A 22,159-nucleotide genomic window follows, 5' to 3' on the forward strand; every position below is an offset into this window, starting at 1 on the left:
TGTAAAGCCTTTGACAGGGCAGACCATCAGAAGTGGTTAAATATTATTACTGTAGTGATTTTTTGGGTATCATCCCCAACCCAGTTTTACCTTCTTATTTTTGGAGGGTTTCTGGGTTACCAAAATCTTAAGTGTTATGTGGTGATGCTTATGTGTTTCTCATAATTGTTTGATATGTTCATATGCATGCAATCTACTTTTAGTTAAAAAAGTTTTAATGGTCAAAATATAGTACTTCTGATTTATCCCCCCTCTCAGAAGCATTCTTCCTATTTGGATATTCCAACAAAACCTAGCCTCTGAAAGAATCCATCACCATATTATTCAGCAAAAATACCATTGTGACACAACCATGGAAGCTTTCAAAGCCATAGCCACAAACAAGAAATCCATGTGAACAAGCATGAATCCATACATCCCATGCCATGCTCCCAACCTTTACAAATGCTCCATTGGCTAACCTATCAAACCTTGTCTTGCTCAACTCTTCTATTTTTTTCTTTTTGTCTTGTCTCTATAACTACCCTTATGGTTGCTTATATAGTAGCAAGTCCCACAAAACCACCAAGTGGTATTACATAAACCATGTGCTAAAATCATGGGCTACTTAATCTATTGACCCCACATTTAATATTGGACATTTAATTTTTTTCTCCAATATTAAATAATTAGATCAAATATTATCACAATGTTATAATACAACTCATTAGAGAATATTGGGAATCTCTACATGTTGCATGTCCATCTAGGTGCTCCTTAATACAATATTACATAATAAAATATAATAATGAAATATAACAATATTATGTAATGTGTGCAACACACATAATCTAAACACATAAGACATTGCATTTCCTTTAAATGCAGTAGTTACATTTATTCTCAATCTCTCTTCATGATCTCCAAGATGTTCCATTTAATACATATGGTGACACTTTAGTTATTCCTTCATTGAGGTGCATCTTTTCAAACATGATGTTAATCAAACTTTAGTATTCATGATGTTCCTAACCTTGATAATTCTACTATTTGGGGTAGGAATTTTGATAGGGATAGTTATTCCTCTCCAAATGTGACTTCTCTTCTATTCTTAGATGTTTCTAGTATTTGGGATGAACCTCTAGAACATAATTTGGACTATTATCTTCCTTATAAAAAATATTTTCTTTTCTATTCAACATATCTCTTCTTCTCCTAAAGCATATCCTCCTCTTATGGACATTTTCAATCCTAGTAGAGATGAAGCATAAATGGAAGTCCAAAATCCCTATTCTAAGGATAAGGATTTCTTGGGTAAATAGTAGAATGCTCTCTCATCTAACCATACCCCTATTTAAATGAAACATCTAAAAAATTCATTTGTCCAATAATTTCACACTCCCAAATTCTGCCAACATCCTACCATAATAGAAAATAAAGAACCCTAAGATCTGCAATAAATAACTCATATATGACTTGAGGGAAAAATCCAGCCTCCAAAAGCATCCATCACTATGTATTATTCAACAAAAATACCATTGTGATACAACCATGGAAGCCTTCAAAGCCATAGCCACAAATAAGAAATCCATGTGAACAAGCATGAATCCACACATCCCATGTCATACTTCCAACCTTCACCAATGCTCCATTGGCTAACTTGTCAAGCCTCGTCTTGCTCAAATCCTTTATTTTCACCTTTTCATCTTGTTTCTACAACTACCCTTGTGGCTACTTATATAGTAGCAAGTCCCCCAAGACCACCAAATGGTATTGCATAAATCATGTGCTAAAACCACAGGCTATCTAACCTATTCACCCAACATTTAATATTGGACATTTAATTCTTTTTCCTAATATTAAATAAATATATCAAATATTATCACAATGTTACAATACAACTCATCAAGAATATCCCATGGGATTTTCTATATGTTGCACATCCAACTCGATTTTCCTAGATACAATATTATATAATAAAATATAATAATGAAATATAATAATATCATGCAATGTGTGCAACACACATAATACATTACATTTCCTTTAAATGTAGTGGCTGGATTTATTTTCAATCTCTCTTCATGATCTCCAAGATGTTCCATTTAATACATATGATGACACTTTATTTTATTCCTTCATTAAGGCTCATCTTTTCAAACATAATGTTAATCAACCTTTAGTATTCATGATGTTCCTAACCATGATAGTTCTACTATTTGGGGTAGGAAAATTGATAGGGATAGTTCTTCTTTGAGCCAAATGTGACTTCTCTTCTATTCTTGGATGTTTCTAGCATTTGGGATGAACCTCTAGAACATAATTTGGACTATTCTCTTCCTTATGAAAAAGATAACATGATTGATACCCTTTATTTTCTTTTCAACATGACTCTTCTTCTCCTAAAGCATATCCTCCTCTTACAGACATTTTCACTCCTAATAGAGATTCAAATCATTAATGGAAGTTCACAATCCCTATTCTAAGGATAAGGATTTCTTGGGTAAATAGGAGAATTATCTCTCATCTAGCCATAACCCTATTTAAATGAAACATCCAAAAAATTCATTTGTCCAATAATTTCACATGCCCAAAATTTGTCAACATCCCATCATAATAGAAAATCCAAAACCCTCAAACCTGCAATAGACAACTCATATATCTTGCCCTCTCTTTTATCCTTTCATGCATTCTCATGGATTCAATATAAGCTTACAAAAATAAAACCATCCTTCTATTACCACTTATAAGAAAACTTGCAACAAAGAATACAACTATTTCCACATAACCCATAATAGATCTGAAATAAATATGCAAGTAAAATCCACATGCAAGAGAATAAACAATACACCCACAAAAATGTGACACAAGATATACCATAGGAAGCCCTCATTGAGGGAAAGAACTAGCCTCTAAAAGCATCCATCACCATGTATTATTCAGCAAAAATACCATTGCGATACAACCATGGAAGCCTTCGAAGCCATAGCCACAACCAAGCAAACCATGTGAACAAGTATGAATCCACACATCACATGCCATGCTTCCAACCTTAACAAATGCTCCATTGGCTAACCTATCAAGCTTTGTCTTTCTCAAATCTTGTATTGCCACCTTTTCATTTTGTCTCTTCAACTACCTTTGTGACTGCTTATATAGTAGCAAGCCCCACAAAACCAGCAAGTGGTATTACATAAACCATGTGCTAAAACCATGGGCTACCTAAACTATTTACCCCACATTTAATATTGAACATTTAATTCTTTTCTCCAATATTAAATATTTACATCAAATATTATCACAATATTACAATGCAACTCATCAAGAATATCCCATAGGAATCTCTACATGTTGCACGTCCATCTAGGTTTTCGTAGATACAATATTACATAATAATATATAATAATAAAATATAACAATATTATGCAATGTGTGTAATACACATAATCGCAACATATAAAACATTGCATTTCCTTTAAATACAGTGGTAGATTTATTTTCAATCTCTCTTCATAATCTCTAAGATGCTCCATTTAATACATATGATGACACTTTAGTCTATTCCTTCATTGAGGCTCATCTTTTCATACATGATGTTAATTGACCTTTAGTATTCATGATGTTTCTAACCTTGATAATTCTACTATTTGGGGTAGGAAATTTGATAGGGATAGTTCTTCCTCTCCAAATGTGACTTCTCTTTTGTTCTTGGATGTTTCTAGTATTTGGGATGAATCTCTAGAACATAATTTGGACTATTCTCTTATGAAAAATATAACAGAGTTGATACCTTTTCTTTCTTTCTTTTCTTTTCAACATGACTCTTCTTCTCCTAAAACATATCCTCCTCTCATGAACATTTTCACTCCTAGTACAGATGAAGGATTAATGGAAGTCCACAATCTCTATTCTAAGGATAAGGATTTCTTGGGGAAATAGGAGATCTCTTATCTAGCCATTGACACTTGAATTTGATTACACAATGTCCTACACTCTCAACCAACACTTTCAAGCCCTCTTGGCACACTTATCAATCCATCCATCCATTCTTGGCCAAATAGAAGATCCAACATTTATAGTTTTTTTCCCACATTGAGGTTTCCTCAGTATATGTGTTATTGTCTTGTTGTGATTAGTGTATGTTAATTATTTTTATTTTATTATTATTTCTTGTTAATTAATCTAGAGTATTGATTATTTTAAAGTAGACAGAGTTCCTATTTTGTGAACTTATTGTGCAACTAATCTATAATTAGGTTATGAGAAAGTAATATGAATATCTACTCAATGAGCCTTCTAATGCTTTCTATAATAAAAATGGTTTATGTGGATAGAAGTTATATGAGAGAAACATGAACTGGCAACAAAAGAAATCAAGATCTACTTTACAAATTTTAACGCTATAATTTTGACTCTTCTATGAATTAGAAGATTGTAAATCACAACGGTTGCATAAAAATTTTGAGTGTTGGTGTTTTGTTCTAAGAAATCTTTGCATGTCACCAAAATTGTAACTATAAAAGAAAACTTGTTGAAGTAAGAGACTTCAAGAAATGATGATGAGGATGATGAAGGTGCTAGTAGTATAGATGATTCATATGACAATGATGAGTCAGATGCTAAAAATAAAGTAATGGATTTTATGGGAAGATTTATTTCTTCTTTGTAGAGAGTTTAGTTGTCTCTACATATAAATTAATTATTTCTTCCAAGCTAAGTGTTAGCCATTTTTAGGCCCCCCTATTTTTTGCCAAATATTTCTAGTCTCATGAAACAAAGGGTGATAGCCATCTTTACATCCTTTAAATTATTTATTTATTGCCATTGAAGCATGACAGGGATACGTAAAAACTGTATTCCTTCATTTTATATCTCTAAGTCTTAGATTCTTCATATTGCATGATATGTTCTTATGAATATTTCAAGTCACAATCATGTGACTACCTCTCATTGCCTTTTTGCTCCAGTTTACCATCTAACCATCATATGAGTTGTGAGGGTGGAACATGGTCAAGTTCACGATTGGCATAGCTTCACAGCATTTATCACTAGCATTCAATTTCGGGTTGCAAGGTTGCAAAAGATAGAAGGCATCTACAATTAATCTTCCCCATCCGTTAGATCTTGTTAGATCAATGCTAGGCATTTCCCCACTTTCTAAAGATGTATGAATTTTAGCTAAAGTAGGGAAGTGAGTGCTTGCCATGTGGACATGTGGGACTAGATACATATGAACCTCTTCATTGCATCATTGCAAGGTTAGGAAATGAGCTAATAGAATTGGTTTTGAAGGAGTTATTTGTCAAATATAGCAAATAAATTCAATCAATATCACTCCATTGAAATTTAGTTTAGTATTCCAAGGTAAGAAGTTGCAAAATTCAAACAACCATGATTAATCTAGTGTTTCACATTGTCGCACATGGTTAACCTAAGGATAAAGTGGTGAAGATGTGAAGGCCTGTTGTCACAACTTCGTAGGGTTAAAGCATGAGTTAAGGATCTAGGTTGCGATGACATGAAGTAGTTAACCTTTTTTGATTATCGAAACATTGTAGGCAAATGAGCATTGAAGATTTTTTAAGTTGTGAAGCTGTGAAGGAGACCATGTGGCTAAAGATAGGTAATCAAGACTAACCTAGGGTCAAGGTGGTTGATAATGTGAAATTATTTGTTCACATCTTCGCAAGGTTATTAGTGTGGTTAGGGATTCAATCTGTGAGGTTGTGATATGAGGTATGAAACAGTTGAGTTAGCTATTGGCATAAGGTATCATGTTCCAAACAACCTTTTTGGCTGGCAGTTTCGATGGGGCAACAAGGTTAAATATAAAGATATCACACTCTCACACAATTAAAGGATTGTTAAGTCCAGACCATGGCAAAGGTGCTGAAAGGCCAATTTCAAGATGTCATAGAGTCATAACAACTAAAGGCCTAAAGTGATAAAGAGTTGTGAAGTAGTGATCAAATATAAATTGAAGACATTGTGGTTTTGTAAGACCATGTGGTTACTGAAGATAATGAGTTGTAAAGCTGAAAACAATTGAAGACACAGGTCAGCATAAAGATAGAAGCTATGTGAGGTGGAAAAATACTTAGAGGATACAGGGCCACATGGTGAGTTGACAAAATTTTCTATTGAATGATGACATATATGACCTAGCATGGTCGTGAACACAAAATTAAGAAGCTCTTTAATATCAAGCAGGTCCTTGATCACTTGCAACTAATATTTTGAGTGTTCTCCATGCCTGATGAATGCATTTTTCCTCTCACCACTACCATGGTTATCCATCTACCCAATCAGATCAGTTGTGGCCACCATGTTTTGTTTCTTCAACGCTCGATTTGCACGCAAGATCATATTTCTTGCATATGGACATGCACCCAATCAAATCTTCCCTAGAGTTACAATGATTTTTCTCGACAACTTTAAAGTAGTAGTTGTGTTTTGGCTTCTGGTAAAAGTTTTCTCAGTTATGCTTGAGCTATAAAAGCAAGTTTTGTAACCCTTCCAAGGGCTAGTCTTTTATCTGATTCTATAGCAGTTATATTGCATGCTCTACTACTATAATTTACTTTTGCCTTTGAATGAATGTATTACTCTACTATACCTCTTTCTTCATTAATACATTGTACGATATCTTCTTACCTTATTTTGATGCATTGATTCCATTCTTTGATTGTATGATTGTATCTATTTGGCCTTTGAATGATATAGAGTGAAGTTCCTTCCTTATAGAATTTTATTGGGCTTTGGTCTCCATGTGGTTGTTGAGTTAAGCAAGGATTGAATCTGTGTATTTTGATATTATATTAATGAACTATGCATTTCTAGGTAGAGATAATATTGAACATACTATTTTGGTGTATTACCCCCTCTAGATTAGATTAGGTAGTTTGATTTTCATGCATTTCCTTCTCCCTTTTCCTCTCAAGAAGTAGTTAGTTATGCCCTGATAGTAAGGAAGTTGGCCTTCTCCAGAGACTCAATCTCATTGTTCAAGTCCCACAACTTGGAGATTTTTTCCATGTTTTGTAAGGTTGCCTTTAGGTCAAACTTCAGGCAAGGGTGCAAACTTTTGTGACAATTTTTTTTGGCATGCTCAAGGATAGACATTTGAAGCATTTCTTAGGTCTACTAGTTCATTAGTATCAAAGAAAAGAGCTTCAACATATGCTAAGGAAACAATACTACTCCTAGCATTTCAAGCCTTTAAGAGGCTCACATTTAAGCACTTGGTGACTCCATCTCTACATCTTGGTTTCCAACCCAGAACTGTTGTAATTCATGCCCAAGACTCAAACAAGGGCATGTTTTAGAGGTACTTTTCAATATACTCTCTCTAGAAGAAAGAGAAATAGACTCTCTCTATCACTAGTTAGGAGTTCAAAAGTAGCACATACACCTATTAGATCTCTTTCTACTCCTTTTGTTGATGGATCACAACCTAGGGTACCATCTGAATAGATCATTATTCCATATGGCCCTCCCTAGGACTTAGGTGTTTGCTACCTTTAATGGTGGCAATCCTCTCATTCTAACCCAAAGACATGATATGCCAATATCTTCTCTTAAGAGCATACCTGACTTCACTGGTGAAACTTCTATTTCCCTAATAAATCACATTCAAGAGATTTCAAACATCTACAATATACATGGTTTTAGAGGATGATGTCACTATTAGATTTTTGGCCTCATCATTAAAGGGAAAGGCTTTAAAATGGTATAGGGGATTACCACATAATTCTATCACTAACTAGGATAAGGTAGGAGAAAGATTATCTAAACATTTTGAAGATAAAGGTGATCACCTATCACTTTTAGAGTAGCTAACAACCATCAAGAGAGCACCCCATGAATATATGATAGATTTTAACTATAGATTCCAAAAGACATGGGTAGAATAGTTGCTGTAGTAAAACCTTCCCCTGGTAATGCTTTTTTACATTACCTTAGAGAATCTATAATTAAAATCTATCATATATTTATGGGGTGTTGTCTTGATAGAGTATATTCAAGAAAACAAAAGAGGAAATTGATGGATTATGGAGCATGTTCTTTGATGGCTCAAGAAACAAGAATGGCTCGAGAGCTAGTATGATGCTGGTCTCTCCTAGTTTGGAGAATTTTTATTTCTCTTATAGACTCCAATTCAGTTGCACTAACAACATAGAAGAATATGAAACATTGATTCAAGGCCTCCAACTTGTACAAAAAAGGGTAATCAAATCTTTAAAGGTCATTGGAGATAGTGAGCTAGTTGTTACACTAGTACAAAACAACAATATATAACTAAATAAACTACTTAAAATTGTAGATATATGACTAATTATGATCATGTGACCAATAGTAGTTTATTTTTGGACATTTATCTCGCTACCAAATTTATGACTAAACTATTTTAATCATTGATTTTTGTTAATTGGTTATGTATTTGATCGTTTATTCGATAGTTTATTTGATCATTTATTTGGTAGTTTATTTGATAGTGTACTTAGTAGTTTATTTGGTATATTGTTTGATCATTTGATTTGGTAGTGTATTTGGTATTTTATTTGATCATGTATTTGGTAGTTTATTGGATTACTTATTTAGTCATTTATTTTAATTTTTATTTGGTTGTTTATTCAATCATAATCATAAGCTGAGTCATATTAAGGCATAATGGAATTGAACCATCATCCTCCTACATGTAAAGTAGGTGCTCTTCCAATAAGCTAGTACCCTTTAAAGAATAATGATATTTTTTTGAAAAGTTGCATCAATGTAGTGGTTTTTTACCCCTTCATGTTTTCCCACCATAATTTAGTATCTTCTAAATTGATTTGTATTTATGAGGGTGGAAATTCCAAGATCGTCATCCCTACATATTGTAATGGACACCATCCTTGTTATTTAACAAAATCTCTAATTATAATTCTTGAAAATTGGGCTTATCTACAAAATATGTACTCAAAAAGCTAGAACAACTTTCAAAATTTTGGAATCATCTATTGTAACAAGAGGATAGAGTAAGAACTTGAATATCATCTAAAATAGCAAGGTAGTCAAGTAAGTCTTTGAAACATCACTACAATAAAAAAAATTCTACACAACAAAAAAATGCACTACAAGATGGTTCAGTCTTCTATTCTCTTCGACTGTCAATGTTACACTTCAAAAAGCAAAGAGTTCATAGAAAGGATTTCAAGTTAGAAAAGATTTATGATTACCTTTTTTGACAAAATCATTAAAAAAAAAATGGAATCAATAAGCTACTCCTTCTATATCACTTTTTCTTTAACACATGTTATGTTGACCCATGGTATATAAACATTCAAGAAATTGATAGGGAAAATTTTGGTTACACAAGGTCCTAATAATACTTTGTGTAGAGTTAAAATTGTGTTAGTATACATATTTTATGGTCCAAATAGAATAGGGAAATAATCATATAAAGCAATATTTACTTTAACAACAAACCTAATTCATTCTGATATACAAGATTTTGTACCTTTTCCCACATAGTTTTCATAGTAAAGGGGAATTTAAAGCACAAAAAGTGAAATTATATAAGACAAATGAAAAATATTTTGTAATTGATATTTTTTTGAGATTTTTAATTAATAAACCAAAATATCTACTAAACTTTGTGCCACTTGTATCCAACCTTGTGTTGAGAACATGCCTTACTTTCCTCTTTGTGCTCATCTTCATAGCATCTTCTACATTCAAGATATGCACACTAATCACTCAAGAGAAGTTGCATATGTTGACTACCTATATATTTGGATGCCCTATTTTTCATAGAAAGTATAAATTTCTTTACCACTTTAACTACTATGGACTTCCCACAATCAAAGAGCTCACTAATGGTGAAGATTGTCATTGCACTTTCTAGGCATAATATAGCCATGGCTACCAACTTCTCAATTAACAATACTCTATTATTTTTGGACCTTGCAAATGAAAAAGGTATTAGAACTTCACATAAGATCATTATATATAAGATGATAGAGTTCATTAAATAGTTGAATTGGAAAATTGAATATAGGTTGGAACTGAGGATCATCTCTACTAACATGAAAATTGTAGTGAATCCACCAATCCCTAGACTAAGTCTTCACAATGCACTCATTTGGAACTTTTCCATCCCAATCTAGCACACTCAATTCAAACATGAGTAGGATTTGTTATGAAAGAGTGTTTACTGCAATAATATCCTTTTTTGTATCCTACTTTATAATCTAATTGGCATATTGAGTGACCCCTTAAAGTATTTTATTGTAAGGAGGATAATTCTAGGGCAGTTCCTTCAAATATTGACTTGTAGTCAAATAGTTGTTACCAGTTTTAGCATCATGCTAAAATCAACATATCTATACAAGCTTTTATTGCTAAGGCACATTGGTGCTATTGAAGACATTTAAAGATGTCATGTTTGTTGGTTAAAATATACATGTGCAGAGGTGATTAAACTACAAAATATGAAAAGAAAGATATTATAGGTCATTCATGAAAAGATATATCATTTTATTCTATGCAAAGATGCTTTAAATCGCATTTACAAATATAAAAATCTTTTGCAATTCAATATTTTTCTTTACATATAAAAATGGAAAAGGGTTGTAAAGTATTCCATGCAACTCGTGTATGAGTTATACAATGCAATTAAATGTTCAATGATTAAGTTAAGAAACAAAGGTAGGGTAAAGATCTTTCATTTCTTGAGCATGATGACAGGCTAAAATTAGCATTCTGAACTAGCTAGTTGTTGAGGTACTCCTCACAAACACGTACCTACAAAATATTGAAAGAGGAGGTTAGTCTACATGAGACTAAGCAATGAAAAATCTAAGTCATATCAACATCTATTGACTCCTACATTAATGAACATCCAATCACATTATATAGAACTGAAATCTAGAAAGAATTAAAACACCAAAATTAGAGAAATATGTTTTATCAAACAAGTTTTTTTATTGTGTAGGTAAAGATACTATATCATTTTCCTTAACAAAAATCAATAATATCAAATATTGGGTAATCATAATGCAGTTAGTAGAAAAGAGGTCAAAGCATTAAAACAATGGTACATAATACAAACAAACCAACAATCAGCAGGATTTTGAGATCTCTACACTATCAAGTATTGATTCTCAACATTATACATTTATCAAACTCATAAGCATTATGATGAAGTGTGAAATGATTATCTTTAGCATCACAAAGGGTAAGAGAATGACATGCCTTTCAACATTCTTAAATGTTAATAGAAAAATTGAAGGTGAGTTTGAAGTGAATACAAATAGAAAATACAAGTGCATGCCAATTTTTTTGTAAAGATACAAAAGAAAAATACAGAATAGCATGAAAAGTTCACTGATGTTTCAATAAATGAGCAACAACATATCAAAAGTTATAGCATTGATATTAGAATTCTTGTGAGAACCGCATTATCAATTTAAGTTTACAGTGTATTAATTGTCAGTAGTAATTAGCAAAGGTAAGATGCCAAAAATATGAAATAATGGATCGTACAAGAACTCATGTAAGAGCTTATTCCATAAATCATAAGGCAAGCAAAAAATAGGAACAAAGGCATGAAAATTCATAGTATCAAGATATAAAGCAAAGCCACATTTCACAACCAATTGGAATCATGGTAATTAATAAAAACAAACCTTTTTGAAGTTCACTTTAGCAAATTAATACAAAGATTTGTTTTATGTGGAAACAAGGTGCTAGTGCAAATATTTAATGATCCAAGTAATAAGGAGACATGATAAAGTCATATTCAACTTGAGCTCACTAAATGAAATCCCATGGAGTAATTTTATTAAGGAGATGACAATGGAAAAATGCACAGTTTTTTTGCCAAAAGAAATGAGGGCCATGGCACCACTGTGTATTGAAGCTACAAGGTAACCGATAATTTCAACAAGATATATTGATGGAGAGACTTATATAAAAGAGATAGCATCAGCTAGAATACTTCAAACGCCAGACAAGCTACATAATGTTAATAAAAAAATAAAATAGATATATTGCGATGCATTTTGTAGACAAATGACAATGAATCTCAGAAAACCACGATATGGGTTTTTTTCCAGAAAAGAGTCAATTAGTTTTTCATTTAGGTAGAATCTTCAGATATCGAAGGAACAAAAAGTTGTTAATGGTTTTATACATGCATATATACCAACTCGAGAAAACTAAGCCTACAGTTTCAAAAGAGCATAGAGAAAAATGTTACAATTCAACTTCAATACGAAGTTATGATAGATGTGTGGATATATAAAACATATAATAGAGATGAAACTCTCAGCATAGAGCCACTTTTTAGAAAAGGAAAATAGAGACAATGGTGTTCAACTCATACACATTTTTTGTAGGTAGTTCGTAATGTTTCTAGCATAATATGCCAAACAGATACAAACCCGACAACATGAAATGCAAAGGAACAAAGAAAGAGTTTTGATTATTAACATGGAAGATCGTACTCTTAACATAATATTATAAAACTTCATCGTCAAACTACAAGAAGGATGTTGAAGTTTTTAGAAGTATATCAGCATAAAATATGCATTCATAGAAGAGCTGAAATGGTTTACAAAATTGAAGGGAAAAAAATAAAACAACAAATATCGCATCAAATCTTATAGCAGAGACAACCTCAGATCGTGACAACACAGTAGGAGTAAATAGAATTTGTTTAATGAAATGCATAAATTGTCAAGGTAATAATGGGATGCGAGATCACAATAGAGAATAAAAGTATCAACTTAGAAAGAGCTTGTTCTAAAGAAAAGTCAACCTTATATGTCAAGCAATCATATACTCAATATGTTGAATAAGGTTGCTGAACCATTTTTTATATTACTTATATTATTCATAATGGCTTTGCAGAAACATTCCAATTTGATTGGTGTAAAATAGATTCTATGTACAATGCCAGTAGAGAAGAGAAATGTCTAAAGTTATTAAATTGATGAAAATAAATGCAAAGAATGGGTAATGTTGAAGTTTCTAACAATAAGAATAAGTTTGAAAAGAACTTGAAATAGAAATAACTAAATCATGTTTAGAAATTAAACACTCGATTATGTTGGAATGTGTAATTTCAACTCAAATGAATTGTAGAGAATTCTAGAAATTTCAAGAGGATTACCGAATAGGATTAGGTAAAGTTCTGGAAGTCATATAGGGTTAGGTAAAGTTCTGGAAATTGTCGTAGATAGTTCTAGAAAAGTTTATTTCTCCTATGTCGGCTAATTTAGATGTTTCTGAAAACAATCAAAGACCTCTATAAAAGAGGCACAATGTAATGTATTTTGGTATCAAGAATCAGGCAATGAAATGAGTATATAATTTTTGTAAGTGCCTATAATGTGTATTATGTGTTTTATTATCATTGTGAATCCAATCCATCCACCTCCATCAGATTGGTATCAGAGAGAATTAGAGCTAGGTTGGATAGAAGGTTGGACAAAATTTCAGATTGTGATAAAAGAGCAAGTGTGTTGGTGTTGCTAAATGGCGGAGGATTGTTTGTGTTATGAGAATGATAGTTGTTTTGAAGAAGACCACACACGTAGTGTTGAGCAGTAAAGAGGGCAAGTTGGCAAAAAAGGTATGGTCTGAATTCTTGTAGTTATTTAATGGCATTTGAGAAATTATACTTTTGTCTTTAAAAGAAAGGAAGATCATACTCAGAAAATGGTGTTAACTAAGAAGTGAGAAGTTTAGTTGTCTAAAGGTTTGTTTCAAGCTGTTTGAAGATTTAATTCTGGAAGTAAAAAAGTATTTAGAATTTTTCAAAAAAAATAGAGTAAAGTGTGTTTAATTGTTGAGTTCAATGGGAAAATCTGGTAGAGTTCAAAAAGAGAAGACAAACAAGTTAGAAGAAGAACTAGTGATGGTGAAGAAAGAAAATGCCAAATTATTGTGTGAAAAAGATATTTTGTAGAAGGAATTGGAAAAAGTAAGAAATGAAATGGGAAAAGAAAAATCTAAATTGTTAAATGAAATTAGTATCCATATAGAGGCAATTAAAGGGCTAGAGGATAGGCTAAAATTTGTGGAAGAAGTACATAATTGTTAGGTGAAGGAAACACATAAGATTAGAGAGAAAAATAAAGAATTAGAAGAAAAGTTAAATTTATTTGATGATGTTGAGAAAATGAACAAGATTTAGAAGAAAATGTGAAGAAATTGGAAGAGGAAAAGAGTATGCTAAAGAAGGATCTGTCTACTTTGAAACAAGAGAAAGAATGTTTGAGTGTAAAACCATTTGTATGTGATGTATCTTGTGACACAAATGATTTGAGTGAATGTGATTTTTATGAAACTAAAAGTGTTTGTGATGAAAAGTGTAAGAAAGTAAATGACAAAAAATTTGCAGATTATGTTTGTTATGATAATAATAGTATTGGCTTGAAGATTATGAAAAGAATGGGTTTCAAAGGTAAAGGTTTAGGAAAGGATGAACAAGGATTAAGGAATCTGATTGAGGCTACAGTTAGGCCAAAATATCTAGGTCTTGGATATGATGCAGGTAGTGGAAAGATGAATAAAGGGTTAAGAGAATATGTTGAAGGCATAAATATTTTGCAATGTTCACATTGTAACAGGAAAGGACACACAAAAGACAAATGTTGGGATCTACATCCATGTAATATTTGTGGCTTAAAGAGTCATAGTGAAAAGATGTGTTGGAATAGAAATTGCAAAAGTGATTCTATGGTAGGTTGTATCAAAATGAATTGTGGATGGAGCTACGGATCGAGTTGGCAGAAGATTACAAGTGCGATCAAAAGTCTGTTTAAGTATAAATGTTCAAGAGTAAGAAGAAATGTAGCATCATTTGGAAAAGGATTAGAGCAAGTCAAAGAAGAAATAGGTTTTTAGCATGGCATCAAAGCATAAAAAGGTTTTCGGCATGGCATCAAAGAAGGAAATTTTTTTTGGCATTTGTGGTAGATGAGGCAAGTGACAGGCATGCATTAACAAAGGCATTATTATTGGAAAATGGCATTTTGGCATTCGGCAAAAGAAAGCATTTTGGAATTTGTATTTAATAAAATTTGAGGTTGAAATTAAGGGGGAGTGTTGGAATGTGTAATTTCAACTCAAATGAATTGTAGAGGATTCTAGAAATTCCAAGAGGATTACCAAATAGGGTTAGGTAAAGTTTTGGAAGTTGTATAGGGTTAGGTAAAGTTCTGGAAGTTGTCATAGATAGTTTTAGAAAAGTTTATTTCTCCTATGTCAGCTAATTTAGATGTTTCTGGAAACAATCAAAGACCTCTATAAAAGAGGCACAATGTAATGTATTTTGGTATCAAGAATCAGGCAATGAAATGAGTATATAATTTCTGTAAGTGCCTATACTGTGTATTATGTGTTTTATTATCATTGTGGATCCAATCCATCCACCTCCATCAGATTATTTCAAAGGAAAATAATAGGAATAGCAAGCCAACTCATTTCATATTTCACAGTTATAGATTGGTGTCCTAATTGAGTTATAAAACATTATTATTTCAGCACATTGTTCATAATTATGATGAAACTAGCATGAATACAAACAAAAAAAATCACAAAGTTACGTCCTCTGTAAAACATAGTAGGTTTGTAGATTCTTTCTAGACCAAGCATTGTGATAGAGTTACAGGGGAGGAAATTTCAAAGTGCACAGACTGGTAAATTCATTTTAGTCTTGCAAAAAAAAGTGATGCAGGTCTATTTAAAAAGCCCAAGCTATGAATAGATTGGGATAGAAGTAGTACTCAAGGTGCTAGCAACCTGATGGTTAAGTTTCCTTACCTTGGTATTTGCATGATAGTCCAAGAAAATAGAGTACACAACATTACATAATATACAAAAAACTTTGTTACAGTAGGATACTATTAGCAGTAAAAGAGTGAGCCCTTTGAGTTTTACCTAATTACACATGTTTAAATATCATGATATGACTAGAGGTGTAGAAAGGATTCCAGGAAACAAAACACAAAGGATTTCTTAATTGAACATGTCAGTTTTCTAAAGAAGTTATAAGAGCTATTAGAATTCTTACGAGTTATCAAAACAAGAAGAGTGTTTCTCATGACTTGTTTAGGTTAATCATAACATGATTATGTTTTCAGCTTACTATGTGTTTTCAATCTTAGAGTAAGCAACAAAAGTAATAATATTTCAAAGGAGTTTTAAGCTCATACTTTGTATTTGTCAAGAGATAAAAGAATTTTAATACTGAAGGACATGTTGTTATAACAAAATTCAATATTGAAAATCATGCTCATTTAAAATAAAGTGAACATCATTTTTCTTTCCAAATGGTAGAGGAGGTTAAAGAGATGGTTTTACTTTTTTTAATCTAAAACAAATTATATATAGAGAAGATATTATGAATGAAAAAGTGCTTCTTGTTGGAGAATTTAATATATGCAAAAGGGACAAGATTCATCACTAAAAGAAAAAGAGAAGTGACATATCTAACATGGAAAAGCCCTTCTTCCAAAGTAGCAAATCTTACATTATAGCAAGAGTTGTGTCCTAGTCAACAAAAAAACCATCAAATCTGTTCAATGTTTACTCTCCATACAAGGAGTGTCATTTATATCTTTTTATATAGCTACAAGAAGGTCTTTTCCCTACAAAACAAATTAGATAGAGGACATTGAAAAAGAATGTAGATCCATAATAGGTTATGAAAAAAAGGGCTTCTTTATGATACCCATTTTTAAGTGTAGTCAAATCCCTAGCACTATTTATATTACCAGTTGAAAGCAACAACCCAATAATAGCACATTCAAAGAGTGAAATAGATTAAGGACTTGTATACATAGCTTAGCATGTGGAATAAAAATAATAGTAGGCATTCATCGTTACAAAAGATTGGAAGAATTTTTCTTTTTCAAGACACTGCCAGCGCAACGATTTCTCATAGAGATCACAATGCTAAAATCACACTTTGCAGAGAAAGACAAAAGGATGCATTAATATATAAAATAAAATTTTCACAGTGATAGACGTCGAGTGCTTTAATAACTAGAGGGTGTGAGCAGCATGAACAAGGAAATGAGAAATTTTTATCTGCAGATCTTTTCCATAAAACAAAGAAATGCAAAGAATCCAAATCTTACCCAGAAAGTTGCGAGCATAACATGGGGATTACAATGTAAGATAGCAATATGTTTCATTCTGTCACAACAAAAATCCTTATTTCCTCAAAACTCTTCATTGGCGGTGGTCTCTGTCAAAAATTTAACTATTGCAGTCACTAATTATCAATCTCCTATCGTAAACGATTATTAAACTGCTAAAAACAAATTCTCAGCTAATATCGAAAAATAACACAACTACAACTTCACTTATAAAATACGGAAAGAAATGCGCAACACAATGAACACAATATTTTCGGACAAATTGTTCCTGGAAAAACCCCTAAGGGAAAACCAGTTCTATAGATGAGGAATTATATTAAACTTCAGAAAATCAAGAGATACAAAATTCCTTGCCTCTTACTGGCAGAATTTCGACAACCTCCTAATTTCTCCCACTGATATTCCCCACTACTATCCCTGCGCTAACACTACACCCTTGCTAACACTGCAAGACTATTTGCTAACACTGCAAACGTTTCTCCAAACTTCTTCTTGTTCTCCAAATGCCCCCTAGACCCCCTTTTATACTACTCTCATTGGTAAACCAACGGTCGAGATTGATTTACAATCGACAGTGGAGATATAAAACAACTTACCAACCCTGACAAAATTGGTTTCTAGTTGCTTCTAAAAGAAGTCAATTATTTAATAAATAATTGTCCTTGCTCTAACCAATTTGTTAGCAAAAACAATTAGATACTAAATAATAGCATATGGACAAACAGTTGTCCAAGCTAACAAAACTAACACTCCCTCTTAGTGAGGAAGCTATTCCGTAGGACACCTAACTTATCTCCAAAGAAGATAAATTTTGCCTTCCCCAATGCCTTAGAATGTTTGCTACCTGCTCCTCTGTAGGTATGTACTGTAGCTGAACAACTCCCCTTTGTACACAATCTCTAATGAAGTGATATCTGATATCTATATGTTTAGACCTATCATGAAACACTGGATTCTCAGACAACTTGATGCAACTCTTATTGTCACAATGTATCATAGTAGTCTCAACCTTCTGAACAAACAAGGCTACTAACAACTTTCAAAGCCATATAGCTTAACATGTCGCCATGCTAGCTGCTATGTATTCTGCTTTTGCTGAACTTAGAGCCACAAACTTCTGCTTCTTGCTAAACCAAGATACAACTCCTGATCCCAAGCTGAAACAACACCTTGAAGTGCTCCTTTTGTCTGTTGTGCTTCCTACCCAATCTGCGTTAGTATAGCCTATCAACCTGATACCTTCACCTTGAACATATCTAATCCCATACTCGACTGTACCACACAAGTAATGTAGCACATGCTTAGCCACTATCCAATGCATTCTCTTTGGTTCAACCATGAACTGACTAAGAGAGTTAACTGCCAATGCTATATTTGGCCTAGTGTTGACCAAATACATAAGCAAACCAATCAACTGTCTATATAAAGTGGGATCTACATCTTTCTCCTTAGTTGTATCTACCTTCCTCCAATTCATGATCATGGGTGCAAACATGACTTTGCAATCCTCCATCCCAAATTTCTTCAAGATTTCACTGCAATATTTTCCTTGACCAAGGAAAATCTCCCCATCTGTCTGCCACACTTCCATGCCTAGAAAGTAGTGCATAAGTCCTAAATCCTTCATCTCAAACTCTTTTGCAAGGTTCCTCTTACAATCCACTATGAGCCCTAGTGAACCTATAAGAAACAGGTCATCCACATAAAGAACAAGAATGAGAATCTCACCCCCAACCATCAAGTAGTAGATGTTAGCATATACTTGACTCTTCACAAAGCCCATTTTTTGCAAGTATGTATCAATGCGCTCATACTACACTCTAGGAGCCTGCTTGAGTCCGTATAATGCTTTCTTCAATCTGCACACGTGGGTCTCTTTGTTGTGTGCTACAAAGCCTTCTGGTTGTTCTATGTATACCTCCTCCTTCAACTCACCATTAAGGAATGCTATCTTGACATCCATTTGATGGATTTTCCATCTCATCTATGCTGCAAGTGAGATTACAGCTCGTATAGAAGTATACCTAGGAACTGGAGCAAATGTCTCCTCATAGTCTATTCCCTCCTTCTGAGAGAACCCCTTTGCCATGAACCTCGCCTCATATTTATTGATGCTACCATCTGCACCATGCTTTATCTTATAGATCCAACATGATCCAACTACAGCCCTATCTATTAGTCGAGGTACTACCTCCCACACATCATTCTGTATTATTGAAGAATATTCCTCAACCATAGCATCTCACCATACCTGATGTTCTGCAGCTTCCTGATAGCTAGAAGGCTCACTATCTACCAACTGACTAACTAATGCCACATAGTCATTGAACTTGGCTGGTTGTCTTCACTATCTAGTACTCTTCCTAGGAGCTCCCACAAACTCCTGAGTATCCCTTTGTGTATCTGGAACCACATGGTTCCTGTTGCCAACTGTAGAGGATGAAATGTCAACCTCTAAGTCTTCTAGATGCATTTCCTGTTGCACCTGTTGCTCCATACTCTGTGAATCTTCACTAACTGAGTCTACTCTCATACTGGTAACTATACTTGAGCTTTGTTGCTCTTGACTTGGTCTTGGAGCTTCTGTTGGCTACTCACTCTGATCATCTACTAGCAAATCTCTAGATCTCCTGAATGCCTTGTCCTCTATGAACTTGACATCCCATCTGACAATAATTCTTTTAGTCCCTGGAATGAAAATCCTATATGCCTTTGAGGTCTCATTGTACCCAACAAAGTACCCCCTCTCTGCAGTCTAGTCTAACTTTGTATGTGTATCTCCAGGAATATGGCAATATGCCAAACTCCCAAATATCCTAAAGTGACTAACATCTGGCTTCTTCCTTGTGAAAGCCTCCTTTAGTGTCATCTTCCCTAGTACCTTGTGTGGAAATCTATTCTGAATGTAGACTGTTGTATTACACACCTTTGCCCATAAGTAACGGGGCATATCCTGGTCATGCAGCATAGTTCTTTCTGCCTCCAATATAGAACGGTTCTTCCTCTCAGCAACTCTATTCTGCTGTGGATTGTAAGGAACAATCCATTCTCTCTTGATTCCTTCTCTGGTGCAAAACTCCTAGAAGAAATTTCATTTGTACTCGCCTCCATTGTCTGATCGAAGAACCTTTATCTTCTTTCCTGTCAAATTCTCCATAAGAGCCTTGAACTCTTGGAATCGACTAAAAACCTCATCCTTAGTCTTCAAGAAGTATATCCAAGTCTTTCTAGAAAAATCATCAATAAAAGTAACATAGTACTCATATCCTTTGAGATATTTCGTCGACATTGGTCCACAAACATCTGAATGTACTAGATCAAGAACACCCTTAGATCTGGTGTCACTCCTTGGAAAAGATGCTTTCGCAAACTTCCCCAACACACATCTCTTACATACATCTTCATGCTCTGTGCTCACCTCTAGAACACCTATCACTGTCTCACGAAGAAATCTAAGTGCTCCATGATGAATATGGCCCATCCTCTTCTGCCATAGCTCTCCAAGATCTCTAGGATTATTGTTTCTCGTAAGTGCCTGAGGAGTATCAAACTGCAATCTATAAAGGCAACCACTCCTAACTCCAATAGTTATGGGTGATTTCCAATCCTTGTGCTTAATCAACACATTTGTCCCTCTAAAGAGTACATTATACCCCCTATCCTGAAGAATAGATATAGAAATCAAATTCATACCGAAGCCTGGCACATATAACACATCATGAAGTGGAATTATCTTTCCATTCTCCCTCTAAAACTGAACAATCCCTTTCCCAATAGGGTTGAGTTTGGACAAGTTTCCCATAGAAATCTGGATGTTGGTGTCCTCCTCCTTGTAACTGGATAAGTACTCTCTAACTCCTGTCATATGAAATGATGCCCCACTATCTATATACCAAACACACTGTGAGGTTGAGCTAACCATACAAGCTATGAGTGCAAACTCATCTTCCATTCTACTGGAGAGTTCTTCTGCACTTACTGAAGCTACCACCTGCTTCTTACCCTTCTTCCTCTCTAGGAAATTACTGACATAGTGGCCAAACTCGTGACATCCAAAGCACTTGACCTTAGAAAGGTCCTTCTTCTTCTTCTCACTTTGTGAATTTGATCCTTTGCTAGATCCCTTCTTTGCTTTCCCTTTACCCGCTAGGGAAACATTCTCTTGTTCCACCTCATTTTTTTGACTCTTGTTGGCCCCATTAACAAGACTTAGTCTAAACTCCTCCTGAGTGAAATCAGTCCATAGTTGATCCCAACTCGGTAAAGTATCTCGTCCACTGACAACTTCAACAAAGACACTCCATTGTTTAGTAAACCCATTTAGGGCTATTCTCAGTAGCTCGTCATCACTAGGGCTATCTCCAATAGCTGCTAACTCATCCTTGACAAGTCTGAGTTTGGTGAGGTAACTTGTGACATCTTCTCCTTGATTCATTTAGGTATTCTTTAGCTTCTCTCTGAGAATCAACTTCCTGTTGGTGGTAGCATTCTAGTACAGATTCAGAATGGCGTCCCACATCTTCTTCGCCGTATCTAGCTCTGTGATATGTGGAAAAATATGATCCTTGACACCATCAAGGATAATCCTCCTCGCTTTGGCATCGTCCTTCCTATATGCTACAAGCTGTGTTGCATCGGTTGGTACAGGGACAACACTGGTAGCATAATCCTTAATACCATTCTCTTCCAACAATAAAGAAATTCTGGCCTTCCAGACACCAAAATTTGAGGCACCATCCAATCTATCTTGATCTTTCAAACTAGCTGAAGCCATCTCAAGGGTTTAAAGCAATAATAAATCTAAAGAGATCAAAATTTCTTTCCTATGGAAAAACTCTTCTACCCTTAACAACGCTCTGATACCATGTGAAAATTTTAACTATTGCAATCACTGATTATCAATCTCCTATCGTAAATGATTATTAAATTGTTGAAAACAAATTCTCAACTAATATCAAAAAATAACACAACTGCAACTTCACTTATAAAATACGGAAAGAAATGTGCAACACAATGAACACAATATT

Source organism: Cupressus sempervirens, chromosome 3, assembly GCF_028749045.1.
Source record: "Cupressus sempervirens isolate cs-2001-9-10 chromosome 3, ASM2874904v1, whole genome shotgun sequence".
Taxonomy (NCBI): Eukaryota; Viridiplantae; Streptophyta; class Pinopsida; order Cupressales; family Cupressaceae; genus Cupressus; species Cupressus sempervirens.